This window comes from Pistacia vera, unplaced genomic scaffold (genome assembly GCF_008641045.1).
Source record: "Pistacia vera cultivar Batoury unplaced genomic scaffold, PisVer_v2 Contig522, whole genome shotgun sequence".
Taxonomy (NCBI): domain Eukaryota; kingdom Viridiplantae; phylum Streptophyta; class Magnoliopsida; order Sapindales; family Anacardiaceae; genus Pistacia; species Pistacia vera.
In genome coordinates this window covers 336436-358621 of record NW_022196360.1, presented here as the reverse complement: position 1 = coordinate 358621, position 22186 = coordinate 336436, and the positions used below count along the sequence as shown (strand labels likewise).

The 22186-nt window shown below is 39.6% G+C and overlaps 1 pseudogene; it reads right to left on the bottom strand.

Moving 5' to 3' along the window:
- Positions 1-466: 466 nt before the first annotated feature.
- The window catches only part of LOC116106796, a 29026-nt pseudogene continuing 7306 nt past the window's right edge, over positions 467-22186 (bottom strand).

Below are 22186 nucleotides of genomic sequence, written 5' to 3'. Positions count from 1 at the left end.
CATATCCGGCTGATGGTCCACCAATAAACCATTCATTTCAAATATGAAATATAATTTCAAGTGATTCGATTGCTTTCTAAAAACTCCATTATGAACCCTCAAGGATTTTGGCCTTACTGTACCACCGACACCTACTTGAAATCATATCTAACTAGGTTTCCTTTCCGGAGGCATGTAACATGTGGGTTGCAGAATCAGGCTGGGGGCATTCCAATGGCAACGCCAACTCAGAGCAAGGCAAAAAGAAGGTGCATAGTCATATAAGAACTTCCTTTACTTTGTCATAAATGAGAGAAACGTAACAGAAATAAATCTTCTATCAGGAAATCTATCATCTCAAAAACATAAATATATAATAAGTGAAACATGTACCCCGAAGCTATTTCCTCTGACCATTCATTATTATTATAGTTGTTTAAAAATTGGTCACATTTTCGAACTAGAATAAGAACAAAATCACTATGAATTAGCTAGCTCTAGGCAGCTCTCGGCTTCGCTTAGCAGCAGCAACAACAGCATTCATTAAAATCCCACCAGGTGAAGCAACATTATCTTTAGCCGACCTGGATGCTTCCCATATTTAGTCACCATTGATGCTGCTTCCGACACCTGCAGAAGAAAAAGTTTAGTTGGCTGTGCAGAATGAATTTGAAATAAATTAAATAATATAAAATGCTGAAGCTTAAGAAAACAATTACATGAATATTGCAGAAACTGAAAATACATAATATAAATATTAATAACTCTAATATTGGTGTCGATACTAATATTATAAATAGCATAATATATAATAAATAGTTATATTTTAATGAATCAGTATTAGTATGAGATGAGATTAATAAATTAACTTATTTGTTATTTATCAAATAAGAAAATATTATGCATTCATTAATATTTTATTTTAATTTATTATTATTACAGTAAGACATCTATATAGTACACTCTATATAAGAATCACCTTTATGTAATCATAAAAAATTTGGTCCCAACTTGAGCCAATTATAAATGAATAAGTTTCGCATTATAACAAATTCTAATTTTTTTTGTCTCAAGAATTTGCATCCACATAGTAATAATTATCTGTAAATTGCAAAAAAAAAAAAAAAAAATATGTTATTTTCATTTAAGGTTTAAGATGAACTAAAATATTATCTAAAGTTGTATGGGACATACTCCCGCTTTAGAATTGTTACATTGAGAGAAAACATTAAGACTTTGCATATTCCCACCTAACATAGATACAAAACTAGTTTTTTAAAACTATTTTCATCTCTTTTATCATGTCTATAAATTGGATTTAACATGCTCCATTAATTAACTATTCCTCTCAACCACTTGAGTCAAAATAATAATCTATCTGATACATCTTTATTAAATTATAATCTACTCATAGTTATAAAATTAGTTTGATTCAATCATTATGAATTAGAGAGTTTTTTACTGATATATAATTGCTCTCACTGACAAATTGGCAGGGTCACTCACTATTATGGGGACAAGTTAACATCTTCATAAAAACTTAAAAAAACTATGTGATGTGCAGTTATAACTAATTTAATTTACATAGGAAAAAAACTAGTAGAATCAAATCTAAAAGTTTTAACCCAAATACTGTCAAACTAATAAACTTTTTTCAGTGGGGTCTCTGATCTATTCCCACTGGTCCCTTAATAGATCTATCAATGCCTATATCGTTGCTCTTTACTAAAACATTTTGACGCAATGTTAACATTGTCTTTGTCTCCCACGTTGAAACTTTTAGTTTTGGTTGATTCTCGTATCTTTATATATAGTATTAATTGCAAGCATTATAAATCCTATAATGTTTCCAAATTAAGTGAAGATTCCTGAATTCAAAAAGATTACTTGATAATAAAGTCATATCAATAAAATCACACCTTAGATCTTATTCAAATAATTAATAATATACATGTAATTGCCTCACAAAAACCCTACACGAACATGTAGATAATGTAATGGTGTTATGCTATTTTTACTTGGCAAAAACGATTGATAAGTCTGAATAACAGTTCAGAAAAGTGCTAAACTTGCAGCAATAAAAGCAAGAACCGTCCAAGGGCTAGTGAAATGAGTATGCAACCACTCTGCCAACCAAATCTTCAACCTGTTTTTGTAATGCTTTTCTATTCTATCTTTAACAACCGCATATGCATGCGGGTGTGACACCAAATTATCACTATCTCATTAAAAAGATCAGCAACTTGTTGATCACTCCCCAGAAATTCAAGTATACCTTTTGATCGAAGCTCCTTAACATCTTCTTCATGATCATAAGCGAATCCATCAGGCATATGTATGAGAAACTCCAAAATCGTCAGGACCATTGGGGCTGGATTCATATGCTACTATGTTTAGAGCATCATAGACTTTGTTGAATCATCAATGTATATTGGTGGAGTTTCGGAGCCCTCGACATACCCGGATTGAAAAGCAACGTCTGTGATCTGTTAGTCCTGCTAGGCCTGAAATGGATTCCCACCGCCTTGAGCTCCTTCGTCGTCGGTATGAAAACCAGTCACTGCAATCGGGAGGAGGAGGTTGATCAAAACTGTTTTGTCGAAAAGATTGGTCCGAATGAGTCTAGAAGATGAGGAGGTTCAGACTCAAATTTTCCTGCTATTACATTCACATCTTGCACACCTTTTCTTCCCCCAAAAGCTAATTCACAAGAAATCATTTATTTTTTCTTGTAACTTGAGGAGGAAGACTACCGAATTTGTGTAGCAAACTTATTTATACTGTCTGCTTGCTGTTTTCATCTCCGAATTTGGACTTCAAGCTCAATTCTTGAGGAGTTGAAACGGAATTTGGTTTCAGTAAGCACAGTCTCGTTGTACGAGAGCTATCATGTTGTTTTATCTTCAAAGCCTCTCGTTCTTCTCTTGCAATGCAGTAGATGAACTGGAGGAGGAACAGCAGCATCAAGAAACATCACCTGACAGACCTCCTCATTGTTGAACTTGGCGACGGAGCTCTGGTCATTGTCATTGTTTTGCAGCTTCCGCCACGCGCCTGACCTTGATACACACCTTCCAGCAACTTCAGTCCCCATTTACATCTGGCGCGCCATTGTAAGTTTGTGCTCTGCATTAACTCAAGCCTGGGATTTCCAAAGTGGTAGACCGACTGAAACCACCAGAGGATCATAGCAACCACTGTTTTCTTTAACGTCACGAAGCATTGCGGGAACTCTCTCTATCTTCGTCCGGATCACCTCGGCTGATTCTTGAAGTTTTCTCCATTCACGAATGTTCAAGCCACTTTTTTTCATTATCAGAAACAGGAACTGCTGTATTGTCACCATTTACATGGATTACAATACTCTCTAATGAGTCTCACCGCCACCTGCTAGGCTGCTGGAACCGGCTTCGCCTTCCCTTTCTCTCATTATTACTCTCTGTAATTAAAACTACACAAGTATGGTTTTGTAATGTGAGTTATGCAAATTGATTAAATAGTCCTGAGATTATATATAATTTAATGAAACATACCAATTGTAATTGGCGGGCTACTGGTGATTTGGAGCAAGCATCTCAACTTTTCCTAGTTATCAAGCTTGGAATTGTGCCAACATTTTTAGGGAATACAAGGTGAAGTGACGCCTCAAGGTTAATTACATACCAAATTATTATTACTACTTTGGAATTTTTTTGTTAACATCTTTTATGATCTTTTTTTAAATGAGTTTCTTTTAATTTATGGTAGGTGATGGCCCCCACACACCACAATATGTTCAAGTAATCTCTGGTATTTTTCTAAGTATTTTCGATCGCATTTAAAACAAAAAGTATTACAATCATGCAACCTTTCATTGCTTGTAGAATAGCTGTAGCCATCCATCTGGTAACCATTTTCTACCGAGTAAGTTCTGTCATGAATCACTTATAAAGAACAAGAAAAGTTTGAAAATATTACTTTTTACTGTTATAGACCAACATCAATGTATTCTCTCAATACAGAGTTGTGCTACATTGCAAGCTATTGGCACCTAAAGTACTTTCTGTATTTCAAGTATGGCTGGGTTATGTTATCATTTTATCAAATGAATTTAGCAAGTCCTGAGCGCTTATAAATTTGATGAAACAAACCAGTCGTAAAAATTGTCAGTAACAGTCTACTAGTGATTTAAAGCAAGTATCTCGATTTTCTCTGTTATCAAGCTTGGAATTGCTGCTGGCACCTTTTTTAAGGAGTAACTTAGACATGTGAGATATATGTACCTTATTATTTATAAGTACGACTTTGGAATGTTTTATAATCTTTGGTTCCAAAAAGAGTTTCCTTTAATTTATTCTATAGGTGATGACCCCTATCACGAGAACAACACGTACTAGGGTGAGGTGGGTCTAGGTACTCTGCTGACAAGTAAGAACCTGAAACCTACTTGCACAATACTGGTTTCTAAATTTAGGAGCCGAAACCTATCCATCAGGACAGTTTCCTACCCTGGAACTTACCTTTGTTGGAGAATGATTCAAATTTGACAGCTGTGATATCAACTCTTTGACCGGTCATGTGCAGATACTTCATGGCTCCTTGATTTTCTATTTTCTGTTCCTTAGATCATGTCAATGATAATGCCAATAATCTCTACTTTTAAGTTAGTTTGTTATATGTACTGCCTATTTAAAGGCATATTGAGTACTTCAGTGGTAAGTCAATAAGATCAATATTCAGCTTATGATGCTTCTACTCTTCTCTTAGTCCCCTGTTTTTCTCTATTGTTCTGCACTCTACTAACATTGTGGTATCAGAGCAAGGCTTCGGTCTTTGACTGGGCGAACAAAAAAAAAAAAAAAAAAAAAAAAGGGGCAGTGAGTGTATCCAAATGGCAGGAAATGGAGTTCAGTAACCACACAGCCGCCCTTTTACCTGTTTTTGACGGTGAGAAGTATGAGTATTGGAGCATCAAAATGAAAACCTTGTTCAAATCTCAAGAGCTATGGGATGTGGTTGAGCAAGGGATCACTGTAGACGGAGCGGGTTCCGATAAGAGCAAGATTAAAACAAAAGGGACTCTAAAGCCCTGTTCTTCTCATTCAACAAGCAGTTCATGAGTCAATTTTTTCAAAAATAGCCACGCAAATACAGCCAACGATGCTTGGATGACTTTGCAAACGGTGTACAAAGGCTCCTCGAAGTAATCACGGTGAAACTTCAATCTCTTCGTCGTGATTTTGAAACCTTGCATATGAAAATGGAGAATCAGTGCACGTTATCTATCCAGAGTAGATGCAATTGTTAATCAAATGCGACCTATGCGGCAGAAGTTTCTGATCAGACTATGTTGCAAAAGTATTGCGGAGTTTCTCCAAATTTGATCATGTAGTTGCAGCTATTGAGGAATCCAAGACTTAGCTACATACTCATTTATTGAATTGATGGGATCTTTGCAATCCCATGAGGCAAGATTGACTAGGGCAGATGAGAAGAATAGAAAAAGCTTTTCAGGTGAGAGGGGAGGTGTCCATCAAAATGAAAAAGAGGTAGCTAGTAGGGTCGTGGTAGAGGAGGATTCCGCGGAAGAGGTGTCATGGAAGAGGACATGGTAATGAGCAAAATGATGAAACGCACAGCTAAGAGGTAATAGAAGTGGTGTCCAGTGTTACTACTGCAAACGGTTTGGACATGTAAAAGCTGAATGTTGGAAATTGAGGGAAAAGCATCAAGCTAGCAGAACAAGAGGAAGAGAGGTTAAGCTATTCATGGCCTATCATGCAGACACAACAACTTCCATTTGGTTTCTGGACAGCGGATGCTCTAATCACATGACAGGAATAAGTCATTGTTACGGAGCTTGATGATTCTTACAAGTTAAAGGTGAGGCTCGGAGATCAAACAAATGCAAGTAGAAGGCAAAGGTACTGTGGCAATCAATAATGGTCATGGTAATGTAAGCCCTTTATAGTGTCATTTATTCCACATTTATCTCAAAACTTGTGAGTGTTGGGCAACTTATGGCTAGTGGGTATTCCATTTTGTTTATGATGTCTCTTGTGATTAGAGATAAAAAGTCAGATCAGATAATAGTTGATGTTCGTATGACACCAATAAGTTATTCCCACTTGAAGTTTCTAGTGTTGAAAGTCATGCACTTGTTGTCAAAGAAAATAGAGAGTCTAGTTTGTGCATTTACGGTATGGGCATTTGAATGTAAAAGGTTTGAAATTGTTGATCACAAAGGAAATGTGTTTGTGGCCCAAAATTGGTCATTAGATCAGTGTAAGGGTGCATATATGGAAACATGTAAAAGACCATTTCCTACGGGGAAGTCTAGAAGGGCATCTAGTTGTCTGAGTTGTACACGCTGACTTTTGTGGTCCTATGCAAACAAAATCATTTGTGGGAGCAGATATTTTCTATTGTTTCAGATGACTATAGTCGCATGAGCTGGGTTTATTTTCTACTTCAAGTCAGAAACATTTGAGAACTTCAAGAAGTTCAAAGCACATGTGAAAAGCAAAGTGGCAAATGCATTAGGTGCTTCGTACTGACAGAGGAGTGAATTTTGTCTCATGAATTTATTCATGTTTGTGAAGAGCAAGGTTTACATAGGAGTTGACTGTTCCGAGCACACCAAGCAAACGGCATCGCTGAACGAAAGAATCGAACCGTTGTCGAGATGGCGAGAAGCATGTTAAAGGCCAAGGGACTAACAATAATTTATGGGCAGAAGGCGTCTCTACTGCTGTCTACTTGTTGAATATATCACCAACAAAGGCTGTTCCAAACCGAACACCATGAGCTTGGACTGGTAGGAAACCTGGGGTAAGTCATTTAAAGGTTTTTGGTTCTGTTGCCTATGCTTTGATTGCTCACATAATCGAAGCAAACTTGATTTAAATCAACAAAATGTATTTTTGTTGGTTATTGCTCTCAATCTAAAGCATATAGGCTGTATAATCCTGTGTGTGAAAAGTGATTATAGCAGAAATGTGTTTTCAATGAAGAGACAAGTTGGACTTGGCATGAGAATTCAGATGGTGTTCAATTTGAAATTTCAACTGAAAATAGTGCTCCACGAACTGAAGTACAACAACCATCTTTTTCAAGTCCTTTGACTTCATCAAACTTGTCTTCTTCAAGTTCATCTTCAGAGGAAACATCTCCAAGAAATTCAGATTGGTAAGGGAGATTTATGAGAATACACAAGCCTTGTTTGTAGCTGATCCAACAACATTTGAAGAAGCACAGAAAAAGAAGAATGGCGTAGTGCCATGAAAGAAGAAATTGCAGCAATTCAAAAATGAAACTTGGGCGTTGAGGGATTTGCCTGATGGTAAAAATGTAATTGGCCTAAGTGGGTGTTCAAAACTAAGTATCATGCAGATGGAAGCATACAAAAGCGTAAGGCTCGACGGGTGGCAAAGGGTTACTCACAAAAGCAGGTATCGACTTCGAAGAACATTTCTCCTGTGCTCGATTTGAAACGGTGAGAACCATCTTCGTTGGCTGCCAATTGCGATGGCCAGTATATCAATTTGATGTTAAATCAGCATTTTTAAACGGCGAGTTGCTGAGGAGGTATATGTTACCAACCCGAAGATTCATAGTTAAGGGAAAGAAGAGAAAGTGTACAAGCTGCGAAAAGCACTTTACGGGTTGAAGCAGGCTCCACGGCATGGTACAGCAAAATTGACTCCTACTTTCTTGATAATGCTTTGAAAGAAGTAAGAATGAGCCCAATCTTTATTTGAAAAGACAAGGTAAAATGATCTTCTCATTATTTGCCTTTATGTGGATGATATGATTTATATGGGTTCCTCTTCTTCTCTCATTATGAATTCAAAGTTTGCATGAAGAAAAAGTTTGAAATGCCAGACCTGGGCATGCTGCACTTTTTTCTTGGGCTAGAAGTGAACAAGTTAAAGATGGAATCTTGTGGTCACAAAGAAAATATGCTACTGATTTACTTAAAAGGTTTAACATGTTGATTGCAAGATTGCAGCTAACCTATGAATTGAATGAAAAGTTACAGATTGTGATGTTACTGAACAAGCAAATGCAGACATTTTAGAAGTTTTGGTTGGGGTTTAATCTATTTGACTCATACGCGGCCAGATATTGCTTTCTCAGTTGGAGTCATTTCCAGATTTATGCACTGCCCTTCAAAACATCATCTTGAGCTGCAAAAAGAGTGTTGCGATATATTGCTGGAACAATTGATTTTGGGTTGTGGTATGGTTTTTTTTTTCAGATTTAAATTGTTTGGTTACACTGACAGCGATTGGGCCGGATGTTTGGAGGATAGAAGAGCACTTCCGGTTATGTTTTTAATCTTGGTTCAGTGCCATATGCTGGAGTTCAAAGAAGCAAGCAACAGCAGCCTTGTCTTCATCGAAGCGGAATATCAGCAGCAACTTCAGCAGCATTTCAAGCAGTTTGGTTAAGGCGAATTCTTGCAGACATCAGTCAAGAACAAAAGGAAGCAACTGAAATTTATTGCGACAATAAAGCACAATCGCGAGAACTAAGAATCCAGCCTACCATGGAAGAACAAAGCATATTGACATTCGGGTTCATTTTATTCGAGATCTTGTATCAATGAGTCAATCATTTTAGAGTCTCTGTAATACTAAGAACAGGTTGCTGACATTCTAAACAAATCCCTTCCTCGAGACAAGCATGTCTATTTCAGGCTTCAACTTGGTGTTGCAATTTGAATCAAAGGGAGTGTTGGAGAATGATTCAAATTTGACACTGTGAATCACTCTTTGACCGAGTCATGTGCAGATACTTCATGGCTCCTTGATTTTCTATTTTCTGTTCCTTAGATCATGTCAATGTAATGCCAATAATCTCTACTTTTAAGTTAGTTGTTTATTATGTACTGCCTATTTAAAGGCATATTGAGTACTTCAGTGGTAAGTCAATAAGGATCAATATTCATTATAGATCTTCTACTCTTCTCTTAGTCCCCTTTTTTTTCTCTATTGTTCTGCACTCAACTCCAACTTGTCGGTAGGTTCCAGTTTTAGGGTACCCGATACTGTTTAAAAAATAAAAAATATAAATATTTTAAGTAACAAGAAACATAATCTTTAGTTCCTTCTGCTTCCAAACTTAATAATCTCCAAATCTTTCATAATATAAGAGAATGGCCCCCATCACAACCACAATATGTTCAAGAAATCAAGCTGGTATTTTTCTAAGTATTTTCGATCGCATTTAAAAAAAAGTATTAATATCATCATGCCACCTTTCATTGCTGCTAGAATGCTGTAGCCATCCATCTGGGTACCACTTTTCTACCGAGTAAGTTCATGTCATGAATCCCTTATAAAGAACAGAAAATTTTGAAAATATGGCTTGTTACTGTTATAGATCCAACATCAATGTATTCTTTCAATACGAGCTGTGCTACATTACAAGATATTGACACCTAAATACATTCTTTGTTTCAAGTATGGTTCGTTATGTTGATCAGTTTATGCAATGAATTTAGCAAGTCCGAGTTGTTTATAAATTTGATGAAACAAACCAATTGTAAGCAACAGTCTACTTGTGATTTGAAGCAAGTATCACGACTTTTTCTCGTTATCAAGCTTGGAATCTGCTGCTGCTACCTTTTTAGGAAAACCATGTTAAAGTAAGATAATTATGTACCAATTATTTTAAGTACGACTTTGGAATGTTTATAATCTTTCGATTGAAAAGAGTTTCCTTCAATTTATTCTATAAGGTGGTGGCCCCCATCACAAGAACAATATATAGTTATGTACTACATCTTTTTATGAACAAATTAATTAATCAAGTAATCTAAAGCTGGTAGTATTTTCAATTGCATTAATATTTAACAAAAAGTAGTATAATCAAATATGTACCTTTCATTCTCGTTTAAACAAATTTAGCTACAAAGATCTTATTTCAAATCTAATATAAATCTTGTAATAAACGATGCTGCCATTATTATTGCTCATTGTATGTTACTGTTAGCTAAAATCTTCACCCTTAACCTGATGCTTCCTCAGTCAAAAGCCTCACCTTCAACATTATAAATTTTATATTTATGCATATTACAAGTCTGATAGCCCGAACCATATTCCGACTTATGATCAACCCATAGAAACGAACAAAAAATAAATAGGCACTCAAAACGATACATATTCAGTGATTTGATTGCTCTCATTTCAATAAGAAACATCCTTTTAGTAATTCATTGCTTTCTAAAAAGAGTAAACGACTTTTTCCCACCAAGGTTTGCCTTAATGACATTTTTCACAAAAAAAGTTTCAAAATATCATTTTCTCATCCAACGTTTATATTTCGTTATATCCAAAATACACTTTATTTTCTTAGCTGGCGTTCAGTGAGTTATCAAAAGACAGTATAAGATGGTTTTTGTAGAGTAGAGGCCCATGGATCGAATGGTGGTGATTTATTAATATTCGTCATCAAAATCAGTCAAAAATCATTTAAAAACAAAAAACTTTAGCTTTACGGTGGTCGGCAATCGACGAAAAATCAATGTCGAAATGAGGATTTTAGAGAGTAGACCGAAGTTCAATGATAGTGATATAGAGAATTTAGAGCCGAAATCAGCTTTTGCTAGTAACAGAATATTAACTTTGGGTGAGAAAGTAGTATTTTAAATTTTTTGGGCCAAAAAATGGTCAAAGCTTGGGTGGGAAAAAGTCGCTCTACTCTTCTAAAAACTCCATAAGAACCCTCAGGGACTCTGGCCGTATTGTACCACAGATACTTTACTTGATCCTCATGTCTAAGTAGGTTACCTTTTCAGAGGCAGTAACATGTGTGTTGCAGAATCAAGCAGCTACCTCAACAAGGCATAAGCAAAGAACATACATATCAAAACCTCCTTTTTCTTAGTCATAAATGAAAGACGGTACAGAAATAAATCTTCTACAAGGAAATCTACCATCTCAAAAACAATAAACAGACAAGTGAAACATATACCAATGCTGTTCCCCTCCATCATTGTTATTAGGGGGTTTAAATGTGGTCAATTTTCGAACTAATAATAAAGAGATGAAAATCACCATGAATTAGCCTCTAGGACGTAGCAAAAACAGCAGCTTTCATTAAATCGATCCCACGAAGTTCACCCTCTTCAATTCATGAACATCGGCGATAGTAGTCCCACAGCCCACCATGACGCACACTCATCTTTAAGAATTATTGACCATTTTGATGCTGCTCCCAATACCTATAGAAGAAATACTTTAGTTGGCCGTGCAGAATGAATTTGAAATAAACTAGTACTAATGCTGAAGCTTAAGAAAACAATTACATGAAAGACGCAAGAACTAGAAAATACATAAACCCAGAAATATAAAACTGAAGAGAAAGAAATGAACTCACTTCATAAATCTTACTTATATTCAAGTCTGAAGAGATATGAGTAGTTCTAAGTTTCAAGTTGCAGCGTGTCATCATTTTCTCACCAGAGAGGAAATGCACAGGGAGGGCAATGGGCGGTTCGGGAGGTCTTCCCCATGCTCCACCCTATTTAGGATTTGGTCCCATTTCTCGTCTCTTTCCCTAAATTATTAAGCGGGGGGCGTAAGAGGTAATCTCCACATGGGGAGTGCATCCCCAAACCCACTTCATTCTCTAATTATTTATATATAACTTATTAAATAATCCCATTAAAAATAGCAACATTTTAATTAAGTAACCATTACTAGACCTGCAAAACGGGGGTGGGCCGGGTACGGTCCGTCAAACGGGTACAGGTTAAACGGGTACGGTCCTTATACGGGTCGAGATATACGGGTCCAAATGTTGGACCCATGCCCTACCCTATATGGGTACGGTGGACCCGTATTTTCTCTCTCCAGATTTTAGTTTTTAATTTCACCCTATACTACCAATTCTTGAATACCAAATTCACTAAAACCTTGGTTCTCAATAGCTTGTTGTTGACCTGAGACTAACATGTTACCAAAACTTTTCAATTCCCAGCCCATCAATATGTTTTACTTCTTGCAGAACAATCCAAGGTGAAATTGTATCATTTGCATAGATCCTTTCCCCCCAGAAACATGGCTCCAAGACTCCATTAATGACACACAACCCAACACACTTCAATTCAAGCAACAAATTTAAACTTTTTCTTTAAACACTTTTACCCAAACACCAAGCTTAATTAAATTTAAATCCTCAACAAGTTTCACCCAGCTCAAGAGTATCCATTGAAGAACTTTACTAACACTTGAGAGTACAGAACCCACAAAGAAAAGCCAAAAGTTTCCTTCTTTGAAACGCTCAAACAGTCCAGGAAAAACTCAGTCCCTGAGATATCAAATGCACCAAAAAAGAAAAACAATTAGAAAAAAGCAGCAGCACAAGAACGCAGACAGATACGAACAAAAAAGCTTCAAACTTTGATAGCACATACACTTGAATTCAATAATGAAACAAACAACGAAACAAGGGAAGTGAAAGATCTTGTTCGTGCAAAGACTAACCAAAAACAGCACAACTTATTATAAAGAGAAGGATAAGGCTTTTCAGTTTTCACTTTTCAGTAACCAAAAGAAGAAACTGTAGCCCAAGTGATTATGTGTTCAAGAGTGAGTGAAAGTCTGAAAGAGAGAGAGAGAAAAGAAAGACATATACTTTACCAGTATAAAGTAAAATTAAATGGTACAAAACAATGGAAAGGTGAAGCAGAGAAAAACTGATGGGGTTTAAAATGATTGAAGTGTCACAAAACACAAAATCTCCATGGAAGAGAAAAAAGCAAGCTTGTGGTTGTGGTTGTGGTTGCTATAGTTAGAGTTAAAAAGAGAGAAGAAATAAACCAAAAACACAAACACAAAGCATTGAAGATCAGAGATGAGATGAGAGTGAGAGATCAAAGATGAGATGAGATTGAGAGAGTAAGAGGCGTGAGTGCGTGACTGCTGCAGTGCTGCGTGAAAAAATTAGGGATTCAAAAAAATTCATTACTACAAATACGAGTGCCCGCGGGTTCACCTGTATAAACCCTGTGTTTTTGGACCGGGTACGGGTACAGGTCTAAAAAAACGGGTTTAATAAATTAGACCCATACCCTATATTTTTTACCTGGGTACGGTTCAACCCGCGGGTCCAGACCCGTTTTGCCAGGTCTAGCCATTACCATATATTATTAATGTTCTCATTAAAATAATGATAATATATTATAGCAATATTAAAAAATAAAAAGATTAAATAGGTCCTAGCTAAAATAATAAAGGAAAAAAAAACTAAATTATAAAATAATTTATAATGCGTCGTAACATCATTTATTTCTTGACGTCTTCTAGATTTCCCATCCTCAATAATAGTTAAAACTTCATTCTTTTAAAATGTGACCAAAAAAAAAATACAATAATTAATTTTTTTAATAATTATATTTCTATAGTAGAAAATAATTTATATGTAATTTTATAATGGAGAATAGAGGGGGATCGAAGTAGGCAGTATAAAATCATCCCCTATCCATTTCAATATGGGCAATTAATTTGCTCTCCAAACTTACTTCATTCCTGTAGATGCAAAGAATCTACCATTATAAAAAATAGGGTTTGATCTCATGAGTTTGAGGCCACTAGCAATCCGCTGCACTTGTGCACACAAGAAAACATGCTTACGAAAAGCACTGAGGTGGTGTTTGCCTTAGGCATTCTAACGCTCAAGTCAACCAGGCTAGGTGAGGCTAATTTAGAGAGGGTTAAGGAAAGAGAAGGTTACCAGAAATTTGGTCAGAGACTAAGATTACGGCAGCGACGTAAAGCTCTCGAGGGTGAGAACTACGGGCTAGAAGGCATAATGTTCCTCCCCGTGAGAGGGTTGGCCTCTTGTTTAAATAGCAGTTGTAGGATCTTCGAGTCCTAGTAAGACTGTGAGTCCTTGGGAGTTGAGGTTTAGTGAAAAATGGAGCCTTTGATTCCCTTACCTTCATGGGAAAGGGAGTCCCAGCGGTCTAAGATACAGATCTTAGACGAATTAGGATAGTAATAGATCTCTTCGGTAGAATCTGGACAATGCCGGAGTAAGTGGGCAACTCTGGGCTCCAAGTAGACCCTAGGTCCAATAAGTGATCTTGGATCAATAAGCCTGAGCCCAAACAAGCTGATGATGAGGCCTAAACAAATCGAGGTCTTTGCTGATTGGGCTCGAGTAGTGAGCAACAGGGTAGGTGTACTGAGCAGACCCAATATGCAAACTCTGTTGCCAGCCCAATCATAATTGGGCCATGGCTTCGAGCTTTGTTGAAGGTGTCTTCATCTTTGGGCCTATTGGGTTGAGCACATTTTTTAGCCCTAACAGTTTGGCCCCTACTCTCTAAGTTAAGGAGTGCTTAGCTTAACGAGTAAATGTTGCGTGAAGGTGTGCTTAGTCATCCTTCATGACTGACTAGTTGAATATGTGAATGTGTTGCCTCTCTACTCGTGGAACTGAATAGTATAGATTTTACTATAGGTGATGCACTCGGTCTACCAGACTGAGTAGGTGGGTGAAGGTGAAACACAAACATGCCCTCACTCAGCGTATCTAACCGAGTGAGAAAGTAGAATTGACCTTGGAGACCTCGCCCAGTGCATCAGACTGAGTGAAGGGGAGAGGGAATATTCGTGAAGATGCCCTAACTCGATGCATCGAACCGAGTGAGAGGATGTGAGCCACATCCTATGAAGATGTCCTCACCCACTACATCGAATCGAGTGAGAAGATGTATCTGCGAAGGTGTCATCACTTGGTGCATCGAATCCAGTGAGAGGATGTAAAGTATACCTTTTGAAGGTGTCCTCACTCGGTGCATTAAATCGAGTGAGAAATGTTATGAGAGCTTGTATCACTCGGTGCATCGAGCCAAATGATGTGTTGCGAACTGGTTCTTTGGAGCTTCTCATTCAGTCGGGCGGACTGAGCGAATGGATATGAAGTGTCAAAGGCATTTGATCAGGTAAGTAATGAGATGAATCATCAGCACTTATTGGAGGTGTACTCGCCCGGTCAGGTTGACCGAATGATGATACTAAGGCAAGTGCAATCGTCATGCTTCTGGGTATATGCGTGCCTGAACTGGTGACACGTGTGAGGTTAGGATTTCAACCTGTTTTGGGCGGGAATTTGGAAAGTTGAGTCGCCTAGGGCAAAACAAGGTTTTGCCACGTGGCCTTGTTTAAAGGGACAATCATTAAATGCCACTCAGAAGCGTCTTTGGGTATTCCATCTTTTTCATTTCAAACATTGAATGGTTTCTTCGCAGGTCTTTTGTAGGGGAGAACTTTCAACACTTTAGAGATTTTTCGGCGTTTCTTCATGGTAACCGCTTCTTCTGAGTGTTCTTTTTTTATTTTTGAGTCTACCGTCGCTTTTGGTTGGTCGTTAGAGTTGTATACTTGTTGTTTTGAGGAGGTTTTGAATAGAGAAACAAAAAAAGAAATTTGGGTCTCCTGGGTTTGCTTGTGAAGGGGATTCTCTGATTTTGGAGTGTTTTGTTGCGGTTTGTATGTCTGGTTTGGAGGAGTTGCATTTGTGTTTAATTTCTGGAGAGATTTGGAGTGATTTGCTCGAGTTTTGATTTGTTTTTGGTGGGCGCGAAGTAAGCTAGATTGATTTTTAGAAGTGCTTGGGTTTTTGGCAAAGATACAAGACAAAGTAAAGTTATGGGGTATTTTGGTTTGGCTCGCCTTGATTGGTTAGACCAGGTCGCATGCAGTGGTTGAGTGGAGGTTACAGACAAGGAAAATTGGGGGCTAGGTCATTCGGTCATCCAGACCAAGGAAGGTGAAATATTGTCACTCGAAGTTTTTGGGTGAAGTCACTCGGTCGTCCTGACCGAGTTGAATTTGTGGGAGTTTACAGTTAGGCTAGTAGGTTGAAGTGTTAGGCAATCGGTTGCCTTGGGCGAGTGAGTGTTTTTGACGCTGTAGGTTAGACTAATAGGTTGGAGGTACAAATTTGTCGTCCTGATCGAGTTGGGTGGTGGAATTGTGTTCGCCAAAGGGTGGAGCACTTAACCTTGTTAGAGATACAGTTGATTGCCTTGGCCAAGTCGAGTGAGCTAAGCGATTATATGTCACAGTCAGAATCAGGCAACTCGAGCAAGGTAGAGGTGGAGGTTGGGAATGAGTACGGAAGGACCCCAACAATAGTAATGCTAGAGGGTGGAGACGTTCCAATTGGCATACCAAAGGGGGTGAATGTGGCTGCTCTTGGGCTAAGTGGTGCTACTCTGAGTGACAATGACTCAGACGGGCACGGGACGAGTAAGGAAGACTTTGATGAAACTAACGGCTCTGAGAGTTTGCCTTCTACCAGTGGTGGCTCCGAGGACGAGCCGAGTCAGCCCAGTAGTGGGACACTGAATAAGGAGTATCTGCCTTTGTTGAAGGAGAAAAATCTGCCCTTGTTGAAGGAGAACAATGTGTGAAGGATCAGAACTATGTACCACATTCCATAGTCAGTTGAGGTTAGGGTGCCTAACTAGTATGAGAGGTTTGACTCGGAGGCAAAAGGTTGGATGAGTGTCTATAAGAAATGGTTCCATGATGGGCTGAGGTTCCAATACCCCGTCTTGTCTGGGAGGTGCTGAATCATTTTATGATTTCACCGACTCAGATCATGCAAAATGGGTGGAGGCTGCTGATGGCATTAGAGGTTATCTGCATGTAGAATCAAGTGATGTTCAGACTACATGAGTTGTTGTATTCCTATTTCCTGAAGGAGAGTGACAAAGATAAGGGTAGATACACTATCACTCTCAAGCATGATTAGACCCATCTTGTGGCTGACCTTCGGTCGAGTGACCAGAACTGAAAGGAACGCTTTTTCTTCTTGAGGGATGAAGCAATCTTTGGAGAGAGAGGACAGGGCAAGATCCCTTATACTTCGCGGGCAACTAGTAAGGAACGTAATCTTTACTTGTGCTTTCATTACTAAAGTCTTGTTTTGTTTTTCCTTTGCAGATCCTGATTTCAATCAGGTCAAACAGAGTAGGGACGGCTTGGACGTGTAGACTGGAAAGGTTCTTGCCATTCCAAGGGAGCAGAGAGATTGACGAGTAGTGTTGGGGAGGCAAATTTAAGGGCAAGTCACTTGTAGGCTAGAGTTGGGGCAATTCAGCAGGATATCCCCTTCCCTTCGTTGAAGCAGACTTGGAGTGTGGTGTTCATTCGCTACTGCAATCATATTTTGTTTGTAAGTCAAGCTTGAACCCACTAACTGTTAAGGAATTTACGATTGCAGAAAGGCTTATGAAGAAGTTAACCATCCCAAGCGTGAGTGAGTCTATCGCGACGCGTCACAAAAAGAGAAAGAGGGACTCTTTAACTAGGGAGGACAAAAGGGTGGAGGATGTGGTTGTGAATCCACCCAAACAGCCAACTACGACTGGGGCTAGGTCATCCAAGGCAGTGGTCTTACATAAGGAGACTGAGATGCTTACTTTTAGTATCTCAACCTCTGCGTCGACTTATTCGAATGTCGATTCCATGAGCAAGTTGGCTGATTCGTTCTTGTTTCCAGTGGACGAGAGTCAATTGAATCAGATGGGCCTGGTTGCGACTGTTAATTGGGGGGTTTCACGTGCTTTCTAGGTATGAATCGGGCTTTTGTCTTACCGTACTTATAGTGACTGAACACTGATCGAATGATTTTATGCAGGCTTTCACAAGTAGCCTGCATCTTAGGAAATCCATCATGCCGTAGGAGACGAAAATATAGGACATTTGTAAGTCCAACGCCAATCTGCAACATAGAGAGGCGGCAGTCTAGAAGGCCTAGCGAGTAAGCCAGTAGCGAGTGAGGGAGTTCAAGGTTGAATTGAAGCGATTGAAGAAGAAGTTGGCTGAGAAGAACACGAAAGTTGAGTCGCTGAGGGAGCAATGTCTCACCATTGCTGACGACACCATCATCAGGGCTAGAGGAGAACTAATGCTGGATTATAAGGCCAGGAACACTACCTACTAGAACTCAGATGAGGACATCTAGCTTTTGCAAGAGATGGAGGAGGAAGAGGTTATTGGTTGAGTGGATTATATGGAGGAACGGGTCGATGATCAAGTACTCGACCTCGCTAGTCAGCCGGGATGGTCAATTACAGATAATGTCAGTGACTAGCCTGCGGGGATGACTGTTAGGGCCGATGACAAGGTGACCGAGTCAAAGATGAGTGATATGACTCATACTGATTATGTGGGGCATCATGCCTCTTAGACTTATGTTTATTTTTCCTTATGTATTTATGAGGTCTGAGTTGCCTTTTCATGGTGTATGTGCATTTTTGTATCTAATACTTAGCCGTTTGGGGCTTTTATGATTCAGCTTGTGTTTCCATTTTACTACTTTCTTCGCTGATGGATGGATTGATTGATTATAGATGTGTGGGGGTTGAACCCTCTTTCCTAGGTAATTACCTCGTAGAGGTAACTGGTCTAGGCGAAACGTTGTAGTCGAGTCAACATGGTTCGGTTTGAGTGTGCGATCGATACAGCTAGTTTGAGCTGACTGATTGTGTTCGTGATGTGGACAAAACCAAGTGGTTGGGTCACTAGTGTCACTTAAAGGTGATTTTATATAACCATGTCAGTAACTCGATATGGGCCGACTAGAGTTGTAAGCCATTGAATTATTTTTGGTCAGGCTGGGTTGACCGAAAGTGTAAATTTGCTTGAATTATTAAGTTAGTCTGAGCTAACTGGATGTGTAAGTCGATAAGTCGATCTGAGCCGACTGAAGGTGTAAGTTTGTGTGAATTGTTAAGTCGGTCTGGGCCGACTGAAGGTGTAAGTCGATGAGTTAGTCTCAGCCAACTGAAGGTGTAAATTTGCTAATCATAATTTATTGGTTCAGGCCATGAGGCCAAGTGAAGGTGTGGGTTGAATTTTTCCTTGAATCTAGGCCATAAGGCCGGTTGATAGTGAATTAGTCGATAGTGTAGTCGAGTCATTGTAAACTGAAGGTGAATGTCACTATATTGTTGAATAGTTCTTTTTTTGAATTTAGGTCACGGGGCCAACTGAAGGTGAAGGAGGTACACAAACTCATTTATCATTTTTAAAACAAAAATAAGAATAAAGAATTGACGTTGAGACAAATCTGACTAAAAATAGTAGCGTTTGAGGTGGATTGCATTCCAACTATTGCTGATGTCCTTGCCCTTGGGGGTTTGAAATCTGTAGGCGCCCTTTCCTACTTCTTTGGCAATGTTGTGGGGTCCCTCCCAAGTGGGGTCGAGCTTGCCAGAGTTGATCTCCTTAGTGTTTTGAAAGACTTTGCGGAGGACCAGTCGCCTTCTTTGAAAGTTCTTACTCTGACATTACAATTGTAGTGTCGAGCGGCCTACAGCTGGTAAATGGCATTATGGATGTTTGCTCGCTCACGTAGTTCATTGACTGTGTCCAAGTTGTGACAAAGGTTTTGATTGTTGGCTTCTTCATCTGACCATTGGAGTTTGGTTGAGGGGACCGATACTTCTGTTGGGATGACTACCTCGGATCCATATGTGAGAAGGAAAGGGGTTTACCAGTGGACGAGCGGGCTATTGTTCGATAGGTTCACTGGTAGTTCGTCTTCCCATTCACCCTTAGCTTTCTATAGGCGCTTCTTTAAAGTTTGCATGATTGTTTTATTTGATGATTCAGTTTGGCCATTCGACTGGGGGTTACGAGGGGTAGAAAAGCTGAGATTGATCCCCCACATGTCACAGAAGTCTTTGAAGCCTGAGATGATGAATTGAGATCCATTGTTGGTGACTATTTCCCTCGGTATTCCAAATCTACAGATGGCATGTTTCCAAATGAAGGTTTTTACCTCTCGATCTCTAACTTGGTCAAGTGCTTTAGCTTCGATCCATTTAGTAAATTAGTTAGTGACTGCCAACATGAAGACTCGTTGTCCGGGTGTGGTTGAGAGTTTTCCAACTATGTCCATCCCCTACTTCATGAATGGCCAAGATGTTGAGTCACTCAGGTAGGAGCTGTGAGACATGGGTGAACCTTTGACAGCTATCGCATTTCTTCATATTAGATGCTGAGTTAGTGCGCATAGTTGGCCAATAATAATCAGCGGTGATCACCCGGTGGGCAAGGTTGCATCCGCCTACATAGTTCCCACATTCACCTTGGAGTTCAACCAGAACATACTTGGCTTCCTCTGGGCTTATACATTTGAGGTAGGGGCCAAAGAATGACTTCTTAAGGAGTTGGCCCTCATAGATAGTGCATCTTGCAACTTTTGCTCTCAAGCGGCGTGTTTCATTCTTGTCATATGGAAGCTTATCATGTTCTAAGTATCTGATTATTGGGGTCATCCAAAAGTCGACTGGTTCGACATTCATTACTTCTTTAGGCTCTTTCGGGTTGGGCAACTTGCTCGTTTGATGTCCCTTCCACTCGGCTAGCCATTAGAGGAACAGTAATAGGATGGATGATTGGGAGGAGCCTTGAAGGGCTGAGCCAAGGTTGGCAAGGGCATTAGCATAGGTGTTATCTGCTCTTGGGACTTAGGTGATAGACAATTCTTCGAAGACAAACTAGATTTCTTTGACCAAGTTCAATTAAGTTGTCATCTTCAAGTCTCAAGCCTGGTAAGTGTCTTACAGTTGGTTGACTACGAGTTGGGAATTCGCATTTACCTCCAGCTTTCTTACTCCAATCTTCTTGGTCAAAGAGAGTCCGATGATTTCACCACTGGTGTACTTTTGCTCAAAACTAAACCCGATCAGGATGGTTGGGCATTTACTGATGTTTGATTCATCCAGTCCCATGGCTTTCACTACTTCAAGGAAGAGAATGTTTGCTAAGGATCTCCCATCTACGAACACTCTCTTGACCAGGATTTTGGCAATCTGGAGGGAGATGACCACAGCATCGTGATGAGGGGCGGTTAATGTGGCTGGCTCATCATCTTCAAACTGAATGATGCGGTTGGTATGTGCCCGAGGAGATGGATGGATGGACCTGATTTCTAAGTGATGGTTGGCTCGAGCGTAGTGCTTGGCTAAAGAATAACTCACCCTACTGACTTCCGACCCTCTAGAGATAATGGAGCAGAACCCTTTCGATGTCGATTCCTATGGAGGGGGAGATGTTTCTTTCGATCTTCTTTGACTAACTGTATTCTTTCCTTTATCCATCAACAAGTCCCGGAGATTGTGATTGATCGGGTGTTTAGGCATGCATGGATAGTGAGTGGGATTGTTAGAGGGTCACTCAGTCTGTGAGGGTTGATGGACTCGAACCGGGTGGATTGAAGGTGAGGGAACCCGCTTGACCTGCGAGGGTAAGTCGAGCCGAGTAGGGTTTGGGTAGAAATGGTTGATTGGAGATGAGGCAGGATGGTAAGGATGGGTGACTCTTGTTGTGATGGGCTTTCTATTATTTGGATGTCTTGATCTTATGCTTGGAGTGGATCGGCCGAGAGCGGCTCTGTTGGCAGTCCTTGCTCAATTGGATTCTGGGCTGAACCATCCACTACCATTGAATGGAGTTGACGCGATCTAGTATCCGAGGTGTCAGTCTATGATCTGGAGTCTGGAGAGGTTGCATGGATGGAACTGGTGTGCGGAAGCGATTGGGTTGGACCTGGCCAGGCTGAAGCTCAAGGTTATAAAATTGGCTCAGCTTTTCTTTTAGAGACTGGTTTTCGTCTCGAATGGCAGCATTCTCGGCTTCCAATGTTGCCACTTTGTTTGAATGTTGTTGCATAACAGCAATTAGAGCTTCAAGCCTCACCTTGAGACCAGGATTGGTGTTGTCTGAATTTTCAGCCATAGAGAGTTTCCTTACGAAGTAGGGTTTGAAGGATTAATGATTGTCGGAGGCCCCAAGGTAGGCGTCAAACTGTAGATGTAAAAAATCTATCGTTATGGAAATAGGGTCTAATCCCATAGGTTGAGGCACCAGCAATCCATTTCACCTAGGCACACAAGAAAACAAGCGTGAAGCTTACAGAAAGCACCGAGGTGGTGTTTGTTATAGGCACTCTAACGCTCAAGTTAGCAAGGCTGGGTCAGGCTAATTTAGAGAGGGTTAGGGAAAGAGAAGGTTACCAGAAATTTGGTCAAAGACTAAGACTATGGCGGCGATGTAAAGCTCTCGAGGGTGAGAACTATGGGGCTAGAAGGCGTAATGTTCCTCCTCGTGAGAGGACTGACCTCTTATTTAAATAGCAGTTGTAGGATCTTCAAGTCCTAGTAGGACTGTGAGTCCTTAGGAGTTGAGGTTTA